This window comes from Lactuca virosa, chromosome 2 (genome assembly GCF_052849685.1).
Source record: "Lactuca virosa cultivar CGN04683 chromosome 2, Lactuca_virosa_CGN04683_v6, whole genome shotgun sequence".
In the NCBI taxonomy this organism is placed as follows: domain Eukaryota; kingdom Viridiplantae; phylum Streptophyta; class Magnoliopsida; order Asterales; family Asteraceae; genus Lactuca; species Lactuca virosa.
In genome coordinates, this window is record NC_136427.1 from 287,496,996 (window position 1) to 287,509,372 (window position 12,377).

At 43.9% G+C, this 12,377-nt stretch overlaps 1 long non-coding RNA gene across 1 annotated transcript; it reads left to right on the forward strand.

Moving 5' to 3' along the window:
• The first annotated feature begins 633 nt into the window (after positions 1-633).
• LOC145157210 (uncharacterized) lies at positions 634-9,124 on the forward strand. Its single transcript, XR_013737171.1, has 3 exons — positions 634-687; positions 759-803; positions 9,057-9,124. It is a non-coding gene; the product is annotated as an uncharacterized LOC145157210 (long non-coding RNA).
• Positions 9,125-12,377: the final 3,253 nt, after the last annotated feature.

A 12,377-nucleotide genomic window follows, 5' to 3' on the forward strand; every position in this document is an offset into this window, starting at 1 on the left:
AAAATTGATCCCAACGTCGGCCGAAACGCTCTCTGTTACAGCGTCGTCACGATCCAATCGATCAATTAGTGTGTGATGGGAATGTGTTTGCATCGACTTGGGTTGCTCCGATTCACGATTGGGTTCAGCGAATTGATGATTTATTTTGTGATTGGATCACCGATTTGGCGATTGGATCGCCGATTCGGTGATTGGCAGGAATTCCGTCGACGATTCCAAAAATCACTGATTCATCAAAAAACCGCTTCGACTCTTGTTTTGATTCCTCAATACTAGGTACGATTAGCATACTATTTCAAACCCCTCTCCTCTTATACTTCATCTTCTTCAATTACATGACTCTCGTTTTTCACTGTTAACAATTTACCACTGAGCAGTGACTTTTAGTATCCAATTTATATTTTGCTTCTCTTCTACTGCTATTCTTCGTATTGATTTCACGTGGTTCATCAGTTAATATGAACTTAACTTAAATCCTTGAATTTTGTACATGAATGTGGTTGAATATATTACTTACTCTCATAGAATTTAATGATTTCATGTAACTTGAGAATGGCTATTGAATTTCATCATTTTGAAAGTATGCATTGTTATCATATAAACTCATTCTGACTTATTTTATAGAAAGGTATTGATGAGAATTGGGCTGCTGCACTAGAGCACAACCCGAAAGCTTTTGCAAGAGTGGTATGTTATGCATTTTATACAATTAAATCTTATTCATAGTAAGTTTACAATTAATTGAATTACTTTTTCAGGTTATGTTATATGTTGACATGGAAATTAATGGCATTCCAATGAAGGTAATGATTATAAAATATTATGTTGACACCAAATACCAAGCAATGGCTATATGATTTTTTTTATAATTTGATTATTCTGTTCTTTAACTTTTTGGAACATATGTATAGAATTCCACACCAAAGATGTTAAATGAGTAGTAATTTAGGTCTTGGTTATTAAATTTTAGGCGTTTCTTGATAGTGGAGCACATAATATCAAAATATTGTGCTGAGCGTTTGGGGTATGCATTCTTTTCCCATTATTATAGCATATCACACATTCCATTATTATTGCATTTGTAACCTTGGGGTGTCTACTTAATACCTGCAACAGGTGTTTGTATATTTATTATATTGAGCTGTTAAAGGTATGTTATTGTAGCTTATGTTCTACATTATATAAATGTGTAACATCCCGAAAATTCAGAAGTATTGTTGAAGGGCTAAAGTGTAAATTAAGGCGGGGACTTGATGAGTAGGTATTCCGACTCGCCGAGTCGGAGCGGGATTGGGTCGCGAGTTAAGTGACCAACTCGCCGAGTCGGTAGCTGGGACTCGACGAGTTGATACTGAAAGGAGAAAACCCTAATCCCGGGGGTTGTGCCCTATATAAAGAACATAACATCCTTTCTTCAGCCTCCTTACCACCCTTGAGAGCTTACAAACCCTAGAAATCGAGTGGAACTCCATTGATAGTGAAATTGGAGCTTTGGGAAAAGAAAACCTTGAAAAGGGAACTTGAAGGCTAAGGGATTACAGCAAGGGAGTGGTATAGATCCGAGGTCTACTTCAGTGGAGGCTTTCATTTGAGGTAATAATCTATTGCTTAAGCTCCTTTGAGTCTAGATCCTTTGTTGCTTGAGTTTTGGGGCATTCCTAGAGTTATTTCGGGTTTGGAGGTTGGATCTGAGGTTGCTACCTCAGATCTGGACTTGAGATGGTCCAGAAGATCATAAAGTTCCTGTCTTTGAGTTGTTGGTGAAGCCCTTTGTCCTAAAAGCCTAGCCCTAGAGCATTTTGGGCTCATAGCTCTTTGAGTTCACGTAAAGTTTGCCACTTTACGAGAGGGATAGCTTGTAGAAGGGTAGATCTATGGATTGGAGTCCCTGCATGGCTTGAAAAGCCTCTGTTTGGAATGAGAACTGAAGAGACTCGGCGAGTCACATGGGTGCACTCGACGAGTTGTATGAATATGTGCATGGACTCGACGAGTTGGAAGAACAACTCGGCGAGTCTGTTGAAGATTGCCTTGGACTCGGCGAGTCTGTTCTTGGACTCGGCGAGTCTGGTCGTGGAACCCTAACCTTTTCTGGTTAAGTCGTGAATCGGTGAGTCGAGGGACGACTCGGTGAGTTGAGCAGGATGGGACTCGTTGATCGTTGGACTCGACGAGTCTTGGGGTGACTTGGCGAGTTGAGTCGTGTTCTAAGAGTTTTCAGAGCATAGGGACTCGACGAGTCAGTGGGTTGACTCGGCGAGTAGAGTCAGTCAGGAAGGTTGACTTTGACTGAGGACTTTGACTTTGACCAAGAGTTGACCAGTTGACTTCCAGGGGTATTTTGGTATTTATTGAGTTCAGTTATTTGGTTTTGGCTAGTGGTGGAGATCGTGTCGGTGGTCGGGGCAGCTTGGTCTTATCTTCCAGTCGGCAGTTGCAGGTGAGTTATCCTCACTACATCGACAGGGTCTACGGCACCAAGGCCGGCCCTTTAGCGGATGGAAATCCGGGTAGTTGTTGTTATGTTATTGCTTTGCTATGTTTGCATCCTGGTAGTTAGGATGGTATGTGTTAGAGACCTGGTTAAGGTCGGTACCTGGGAAATAGGGTAATGTTATGCTAGTGACCGGTTAGGTCGGAATCCTGGTTAGGATATTGATATGCTATGTGATCTGTTAGACTGTTTGTCTGTTTGAGGATTGTTATATGATTATTTTTATGTGCACATGGTTGTTGGAATGGGGATGGGTTGAGGCGGGTCCTGCTTTGTGCTGTAGGCCAACATACCTAGGGCGGACCGGTTAGGCCGAAGGCCCGGCGAGCGGTCCGGATAGACTGAAGGCCCTAAGAGGGCGGACCAGACGTGCCGAGGCTCGGAGAGTGGACCAGACAGACTGAAGGCCCGGTGCGGGCGGGCCAGTCATACTGTAGACTCAGAGAGTGGACCAGGTGGACTGAAGGCCCGGTGCGGACGGACCAGTCATACTGTAGACTCGGAGAGAGAGTGGATCAGGTGGACTGAAGGCCTGGTGCAGGCGGACCAGTCACACTGTAGACTCGATATGCATGGCTGTTTTGTTTATGATATGATATGATATGTGTATGGTATTGTGGTTGGTATTTTGGGGGTAACTCACTAAGCTTTCGGGCTTACAGTTTCAGTGTATTGTTTCAGGTACTTCAGGAGATCGTAGCAAGGTGAAGGCGTGATCGTACCGTTCCTCAGTTTTATGTTGATGTTTCTGGGATACTCTGATAATAAATGAATTGAAAACCTTTTTGTAATAACTTTATGAATATGGGTTGTTTTTGAAAAGTTTAAATTGGTTGTAAATTTTTGGATGTTACAAGTTGGTATCAGAGCCTTGGTTTGAGTGAATTGGAGGAACATTCGTGTGAATCCAGTCTCAAATCAAGGAGAGTTTTCAAAAGAGAATTTAAAATGGTTTTCAAAAATGAGTAAAGGAGGACGCGGAGGTACGATCAGCCGGAGCCAGTAAGTGACCCCAAAATACCATACAAGTTATTTGATTATGTGATATGTTAGAACAACATGCTAGTACTAGGCTAGGGATCTTCAGGAATTGCATGATAGAATTGCCTGATTATATGATGCCCGCTAGCCTAGGGTTCCCTGCTATGTGAGGTAGTTAGCAGTTCCTCTAGAGGTGAGGATTGAGTGTTGCCATGTTTATGTGTATCGTTAGGGCGTTGTGATGATACTTGAGACAAATATGGGTAGGTGTGGAAGGTAGTATGGGCCCGTACTACTGAAAGCACAGGACCCATACGTGTATCAAGGAAGTCACAACCCCTAGGGTCGGGTTGGGAGTTGGTTCCTGGGTTGTTGGGGAAGCGTCTGATTTCCTTGTGGGGTATTTTCAGTATGGCGGTTACGAGGCATGCCGGGGGTGGATCCGGGTCAGGATCGGGATCAGGAGAGGGAGGTCAGGGTGGATCAGTGCCACCCGAGGTCATCGGTCAGATGAGTACGGATGAGTTGGATGCCAGGATTCGTGAGATCCTGCATGATGAGATTGCTGCTATGTTCAGGGCGGAGATGCCGGAGATGTTTGGGTCGATCAAGACCGCTATGGTTGAGTATTTTGATGAGCGCTATGCGGCTCTTGCAGAGACGGCTGTCGCGGCAGCTGCAACGGCTGTAGCAGCGACTGGTGGAGGAGCCAGTCGGGGTTTTCAGTATCGGGACTTCGATAATACGAAGCCCCCTACTTTTGATGGAGTTCAGGATCCGATCGTTGCTATGAGGTGGTTGTCGGACGTGGAGGGTTGTTTCTTCACGTGTTCATGCCATGCGGATCAGAGAGTGAGATGTGCTCTGAACCTTTTGAGGCTCGGGGCGAAGGATTGGTGGAGGTTGACTACGGGATCTTATTTAGATGCGCAGCGGGCTGCGGTTTCATGGGATCAGTTCCGGGAAATGTTCAGTACCCGTTACGTTCCACGGGTTGAGAGAGAGAGGTTGGCTCAGGAGTTCCTAGAACTGAAGCAGGATTCAGAGACGGTGACGGAGATCACCAGGATGTTCACTGAGAGGGCGATGTTCTGCCCTGAGTTTGCTTCGGAGCAGGCTCAGATGTCCCGATATCTGAGTATGCTCAAGAGGGATATCAGGCAGTTTGTGTCTACGCAGAGGTGCGAGACCTTGCTGGAGTTGCAAGAGGCCGCTCGGCGGCGTGAGTTGGAGATCGAGTTGCAGTTGCGAGAGCAGAGGCAGGCCCCGGTGCAGTCGCAGCCGGCGTCGAAACGGTCCAAGACCGTTGATTCCAGGTTGGGAGGTCAGGGTAGCCACACTTGTGAAAAGTGTGGGAAGGGTCATACCGGAGTCTGTAGGACCGGTGGTGCGTGCCGCAAGTGTGGGAGAGAGGGGCATTATGCGAGGAATTGCCGTCAGTCAGCCCCGGTTCAGGATATGAGGATTTGTTATCTGTGCCATCAGGTTGGACACATGAGGGCCAAATGTCCATAGCTGGTTGCCAGACCGGTGCAGGCTCCAGCACCGGCCACTTTGAGGATCACTGGCAAGGTTCAGGGTGGAGCGGAGCCTCCGAGGGCTCCGGGACGCGCTTATCAGCTTACAGCAGAGGAGGTCAGAGTAGAGCCGGATGCGGTTGCGGGTATGTTTTCGTTTCGTTGTTGTCTGGTTATCTTGTTATTTTGTGGTATTGTATTTTATTCGCCGTTCTGCGTGTTTCTTGGTTTGGTTGGAAGTGATAGTAGTCAGGAGTTGTAAGTGGTTAGCATCCAAGGGATTGATGGTCAGAACTTGGTTGTATGGTTCTGTTGTCTGGTATAGCAATTGCGATTTGAGAAGTGTTCAGCGGAGAGTCGAACTCCCTTAGAGTTCGTGATGTGCGATGCCGGAAAGGATTTTGTGGAGGTTGCTCGTTTCAGAGGAAATCAGTTCATGGATAAGAGGAGTATATTGAGTAGGGATGATTGAGTTATGCCGGTTGAGTCACCGATGGTTGGTAGTCAGTGCTCTAGGTGGGGAGAATTGGAAAATTCTCAGGAGGATCGACAGGCATTAGAGGTTGATTAGCTGTTTGGGATTCAACAGTGTTTCAGTCAGCCAAGAGTATGGGCTGGTATGAGTAAGTGACAGACCGATGGGGCGGAGTACAAACCAAGGATTTCGGAAAGGGTGATTGGTTGTTGTGAGGCCTAGGATTAGGCCGGGATCTGAGTATATGGAATAGAGTTAGAGTTCGGAACCCCTAGAGGGCTAGAACAGTATGTATGGGGGAGATTCCCAGGAGAAATAGTTCAGAATGATGTATGATAGTTTGAGCGGTCCGGGGAGACTGAAGGCCGGTGGGCGTACCAGTCAGGCCGAAGGCTCGGAGAACGGTTCAGACAGGCTGAAGGCCCTGGAGGGCGGTCCAGACATGCTGAAGGTTCTGAGAGTGGTCCAGATTGGTTGAAGGCCTGGTAAGGCGGTCCAGTCATGTTGAAGACTCTGTAAGTGTTGATAGATCTGTATGCGGAAAGTGATTTGAGTATGCTGCTATGCGGTAGCAAGCAGTGGGTCTGGCCCCGGGTATTGATCAGGTTAGTGGAAGGCAGTGCATGGACCCGAGAGTCCTTGCGAGCAGATTCAGAGCATGCGCGATGCATGGGATAGCGGTTACTCTACAGGGGATAGTGTAGAGTGGGGTGTGAGAACCGTGACACTTGTTGTTATGGCAAAGTGCTCAAGTAGATTTCCTTGGATGAGGAAAGGGAAAGGTATGTAACCCCGGGAGGGAGTGTTGGTTCGCGGAAGTGAAGGCAGTAGTGAGAATGGATGATTGAGAGTATTTCAATTATGGTTGTTGAGCACTGTAATTGTACCAGTGGTATGGAAGCATATCCGGATTGGGTGTCTGTTGAGGTTGCGGATGAATTTCCGGTGGTATAGAACCAGAGGAGTTCGGAAGGGATGCAAGGTTGGAGCCTTGGATTTCCAGTATGGTTGTGATCAGGAGATTATGTATGTAGCGGTAATTCATCCTGGGGATGTTTGGAGGTATTGTCAGTGTGTCGGGTTTTTCTAGCCCGAGGATGTTAGAGCAAGGTCAGCATGTGTATGTGATTGCAGAGGAGAGCTCATGGGAGTTGCGCAGGAGCTGAAGGATGTGTCATCCTGTCAGCACGGAAAGAAAATAGTGGAATTCGGAAAGGAAGCGGGATAAGTCCCAACAGTAAATTTCGATAAAGTTGTGGCAAGCGAGGGAAGGGATATCAGTTGATACCGGGTCAGGACCCGGTGGTTCAGGGTGATATCTAGCTTGGTAAGGGTTTAATGATTGTTGTGATTTGGAGTGATGAAAGTATCATCGGGTGATCATTGGCTATAAGGGTTGTAATCAGAGAAAGAAGCCGGTGGCCGGCTTGAAGCAGTTATCGTGACTCTGCGAGAAAGAGTTGGACTTTATAGGGGTTTGATAGCAGTGTTTGGAAGAACCTTAGTTGATTGAGAAATTGGAGTCTGCAGTGCGAGGGTTTGTTCTGAAGTGTATGCAGCAGTAGGCTTCGAGGACGAAGCCTAATCTAATTGGGGGAGAGTTGTAACATCCCGAAAATTCAGAAGTATTGTTGAAGGGCTAAAGTGTAAATTAAGGCGGGGACTCGACGAGTAGGTATTCCGACTCGCCGAGTCGGAGCGGGATTGGGTCGCGGGTTAAGTGACCAACTCACCGAGTCGGTAGCTGGGACTCGACGAGTTGATACTGAAAGGAGAAAACCCTAATCCCGGGGGTTGTGCCCTATATAAAGAACATAACATCCTTTCTTCAGCCTCCTTACCACCCTTGAGAGCTTACAAACCCTAGAAATCGAGTGGAACTCCATTGATAGTGAAATTGGAGCTTTGGGAAAAGAAAACCTTGAAAAGGGAACTTGAAGGCTAAGGGATTACAGCAAGGGAGTGGTATAGATCCGAGGTCTACTTCAGTGGAGGCTTTCATTTGAGGTAATAATCTATTGCTTAAGCTCCTTTGAGTCTAGATCCTTTGTTGCTTGAGTTTTGGGGCATTCCTAGAGTTATTTCGGGTTTAGAGGTTGGATCTGAGGTTGCTACCTCAGATCTGGACTTGAGATGGTCCAGAAGATCATAAAGTTCCTGTCTTTGAGTTGTTGGTGAAGCCCTTTGTCCTAAAAGCCTAGCCCTAGAGCATTTTGGGCTCATAGCTCTTTGAGTTCACGTAAAGTTTGCCACTTTACGAGAGGGATAGCTTGTAGAAGGGTAGATCTATGGATTGGAGTCCCTGCATGGCTTGAAAAGCCTCTGTTTGGAATGAGAACTGAAGAGACTCGGCGAGTCACATGGGTGCACTCGACGAGTTGTATGAATATGTGCATGGACTCGACGAGTTGGAAGAACAACTCGGCGAGTCTGTTGAAGATTGCCTTGGACTCGGCGAGTCTGTTCTTGGACTCGGCGAGTCTGGTCGTGGAACCCTAACCTTTTCTGGTTAAGTCGTGAATCGGTGAGTCGAGGGACGACTCGGTGAGTTGAGCAGGATGGGACTCGTTGATCGTTGGACTCGACGAGTCTTGGGGTGACTTGGCGAGTTGAGTCGTGTTCTAAGAGTTTTCAGAGCATAGGGACTCGACGAGTCAGTGGGTTGACTCGGCGAGTAGAGTCAGTCAGGAAGGTTGACTTTGACTGAGGACTTTGACTTTGACCAAGAGTTGACCAGTTGACTTCCAGGGGTATTTTGGTATTTATTGAGTTCAGTTATTTGGTTTTGGCTAGTGGTGGAGATCGTGTCGGTGGTCGGGGCAGCTTGGTCTTATCTTCCAGTCGGCAGTTGCAGGTGAGTTATCCTCACTACATCGACAGGGTCTACGGCACCAAGGCCGGCCCTTTAGCGGATGGAAATCCGGGTAGTTGTTGTTATGTTATTGCTTTGCTATGTTTGCATCCTGGTAGTTAGGATGGTATGTGTTAGAGACCTGGTTAAGGTTGGTACCCGGGATATAGGGTAATGTTATGCTAGTGACCGGTTAGGTCGGAATCCTGGTTAGGATATTGATATGCTATGTGATCTGTTAGACTGTTTGTCTGTTTGAGGATTGTTATATGATTATTTTTATGTGCACATGGTTGTTGGACTGGGGATGGGTTGAGGCGGGTCCTGCTTTGTGCTGTAGGCCAACATACCCAGGGCGGACCGGTTAGGCCGAAGGCCCGGCGAGCGGTTCGGATAGACTGAAGGCCCTAAGAGGGCGGACCAGACGTGCCGAGGCTCGGAGAGTGGACCAGACAGACTGAAGGCCCAGTGCGGGCAGACCAGTCATACTGTAGACTCAGAGAGTGGACCAGGTGGACTGAAGGCCCGGTGCGGGCGGACCAGTCATACTGTAGACTCGGAGAGAGAGTGGACCGGGTGGACTGAAGGCCTGGTGCAGGCGGACCAGTCACACTGTAGACTCGATATGCATGGCTGTTCTGTTTATGATATGATATGATATGTGTATGGTATTGTGGTTGGTATTTTGGGGGTAACTCACTAAGCTTTCGGGCTTACAGTTTCAGTGTATTGTTTCAGGTACTTCAGGAGATCGTGGCAAGGTGAAGGCGTGATCGTACCGCTCCTCAGTTTTATGTTGATGTTTCTGGGATACTCTGATAATAAATGAATTGAAAACCTTTTTGTAATAACTTTATGAATATGGGTTGTTTTTGAAAAGTTTAAATTGGTTGTAAATTTTTGGATGTTACAAAATGACAAATATACCCTTCTGTTTGTAATATACACACTTCACTTGAAACAACATAAATTCATAGAAAAATGAACATCTGGAACTTCTGCAATGTTGCCCAAGCTTGAGAAGGCAAAGATAAATAGGGCTGATGTGGTTTTGGAAGCAGAAAATGTTACTTCAAAGACTATACTGTTCCATCTAATCCTTATCAAGTGCCTAATGGAGTACCTATTGTGGATAGTTCAGTAAAACCTAATGTTTTCAGAAGGAGATATGTCTGATAAATTATATATGATTTTGCATTTTTTTTCAGAAGGAGATATGCCTGATGGGAGCTGGAAGTGTGGTAAATGTAACAACATAAACTACCCATTCAGAACGAAATGCAAGAGAAAGAAATGTGGTGTTGAAAATGAGAAAATCTACATCCAAATGAAACTGTGTGATTAGATTCTTTCCATGACCAACACCTCCAACAGATTATGTGCAAAGAGTGAAGTGTTGGAAGCAATGCACCAGGTTAATTTTTTTTAATCTTCAATAATATTCATATCATATTACATTATATTACTAAATTATGATTATAATTATGGGTTTGGTTATAGATTTCCAAGGCATTGCAATGTATTAAAGTTCTTTACACTTATCTTTTTTTGCTCGGTTATTTTCGGGTTGCTTCTTAAAATTGAAAGATGCAATATTAGAACATCGATATTTATGGTGTAAAGTAGTTGCATGTGTTCTTCCACAAACCTATAGTCACTCCTCCGTTGCTTCCATACAAGTAAGCATTCTCCTCCCTCATCTTTTACATTGTTTTAGTTGAAGGTTAAAAGTTGGTTTTAGTTGCTCTTTACAAAATCCCAATAAATTTATTGGGATTCGTTGGTTTATGTGAATCTAATGGTTGCACTATTCAAATTTGCTGGTCTTGTTGATGTGTATAGTGTCAAGTAAAGTAGCTCGGATGATGTGAAGGACGGCAATAAGTTCTTGTAGTTTGACTAGTATTTGTTGATGACTTTCATCCCTGTCACATTTGATGTATTACATTTGTCTACTATTGGAACGATTATTTGTATGACATTAAATTTTGTGCAATGGATTATATTTTTTTTATATAGTGTTTTATTTTCTATTATGAGACATTAAATGCAAATTTAATTTGAAAATTAGTAAATATATAAATATATTTTTTTAAACATTTAAATTTATGATACACAAAAACGTGTGTCATCTTCATTTATGACATGACCTTTCTTGACAGGGGTTTTAATGATACACATTGTGTGTCATAAATGCGCGTCGTCTATAGACGACGCGCAAAAGCGTGTCGTCTCTCGTTATGACATGGCCTTCCTTGACACACATTTGCACGCCGTCTGAGCGTTTTACGACATGCATTGCACGGCGTAAAAGGCTGTTTTTCTAGTAGTGCAACCAAGAAGTTATGGATAAGCAAATGGGAGGCATCACGCTGAAGAGTGAAGAGGAAGTGCTCTATATAAGTAAAATTCGGAGGAATATCAAACCACTTACTAAAGAATGATACAAAAATGTTGACAAAAGGAAGAGTCAGCAAGAAACCTCACAACCATGGAGATCTCAAAAGATTGACAATAAGAGTTCTCGGGGGAAGAGGTTTGAAGGCAACTGCAACAACTATGGAAAGTAGGGCCACATGTCCAAGGATTGTTGGTCAAAGAAAAAGTATGTCGGAAGCAATTTGATGACTTCCAAAAAGGAAGTAGATGATGAATGGAATGTTGAGGTATTATGTGCCATATAAGAGAATAAGACTAAAATAGGAAGACTAATGTTCGTGAAGGCCAGGATAAATAAAGGATACACCAAGGCAACGGCAGATACGGTGCATCTCATAATTTTCTTACTAAAGATGAAGCTAGGAAGTTGGGCATCAAATACACCAAAAATCCATCCCGGTTGAAAGTCGTTAAGTCTTTATCCAAGCTTATCCTTAATGTTGCATATGGAGCACCTCTTAAAATTGCAGAATGGGAAGGCACCATAGACTTGACAATGGTACATATGGATGGCTATTGTATGGTATTGGGAATGGATTTCCTAGACAACGTACGACCCTATTCATTTGAGAGAAATGATACCATGTATATCACTAAGTGTTCAATAATTCACCTTGTACCCTTGAAAAGAAATAGGATTAGGTCCTGAATCCTATCAACTATGCAACTCGACAAATGTCTCAAGAAGAGTGAGACAAAGTTTATGAAAACCTTGAAAGAGGAAGTTGTTTCCTCAAAGATGGACATTTCGAAGTAGAATAAGAACATAACGACACCAAAGTTGCATAAAAAGTCACATCTTAGACGAAAAGTGGAGCATGTGATGGAAAAACGTGATAAGACAAATAAGAAGAAAATCACATTGATTTGTAAGAGCGAAGTAGAATCTCTCAACCTAGCAACATCTAAACGAGATGATCAGATCAATATGGGATCACGTCATAACATGTTAATATTGTGGGAATTTTCAAAGGCTTGTAAAAGGGATAACCCACATGCTTACAAGTTTGCCAAATAGAGGCATAAGAAACTATACAAGGTAGTTCAACGGGGCCAAGAACAATATTATGGTGCAACAAAAGGCAAACAAGAATGTCGTTATCAACTATGGAAAAAAATATATGAAGCAGCGGCTGCAACAACTTAGGAAAAACAAAGCACGTGGAAGAGAAAAAGTTCTAAAGGAAGAAGTCAATATGAGAAATATCAAGACTGATGGCCAAGTAGCAGACAAGTTCACGAAAGGATTGAGTATTGTAAAATATAAGAGTTTTTATAGTCAGCTCAACATGGTAGGAAGAGTAGGGGCTAGTGTTGAGAGGGAGTGTCGAAGATCATCACTATCCCAATGGAGTTTAATAGAGTTTATCCCTTTATAAAAAAATGTTAAAATGTTCTAGAATGATCTAGAAGATTCTAGAACATAGTGGAAGCCTATGGAATATTCTAGAACATACAAGAAGACTCAAGAATATTATAAAATGACATTGAAGACCCTAGAATGTTATAGAACATTCTAGAAGACAGTGGATGACACAAGAACGTCTTAGACTTATCTAGGAAATTAAAAAACATTCTAGAAACATATATAAGCATGCAATAGATATAGATTATTGTAGA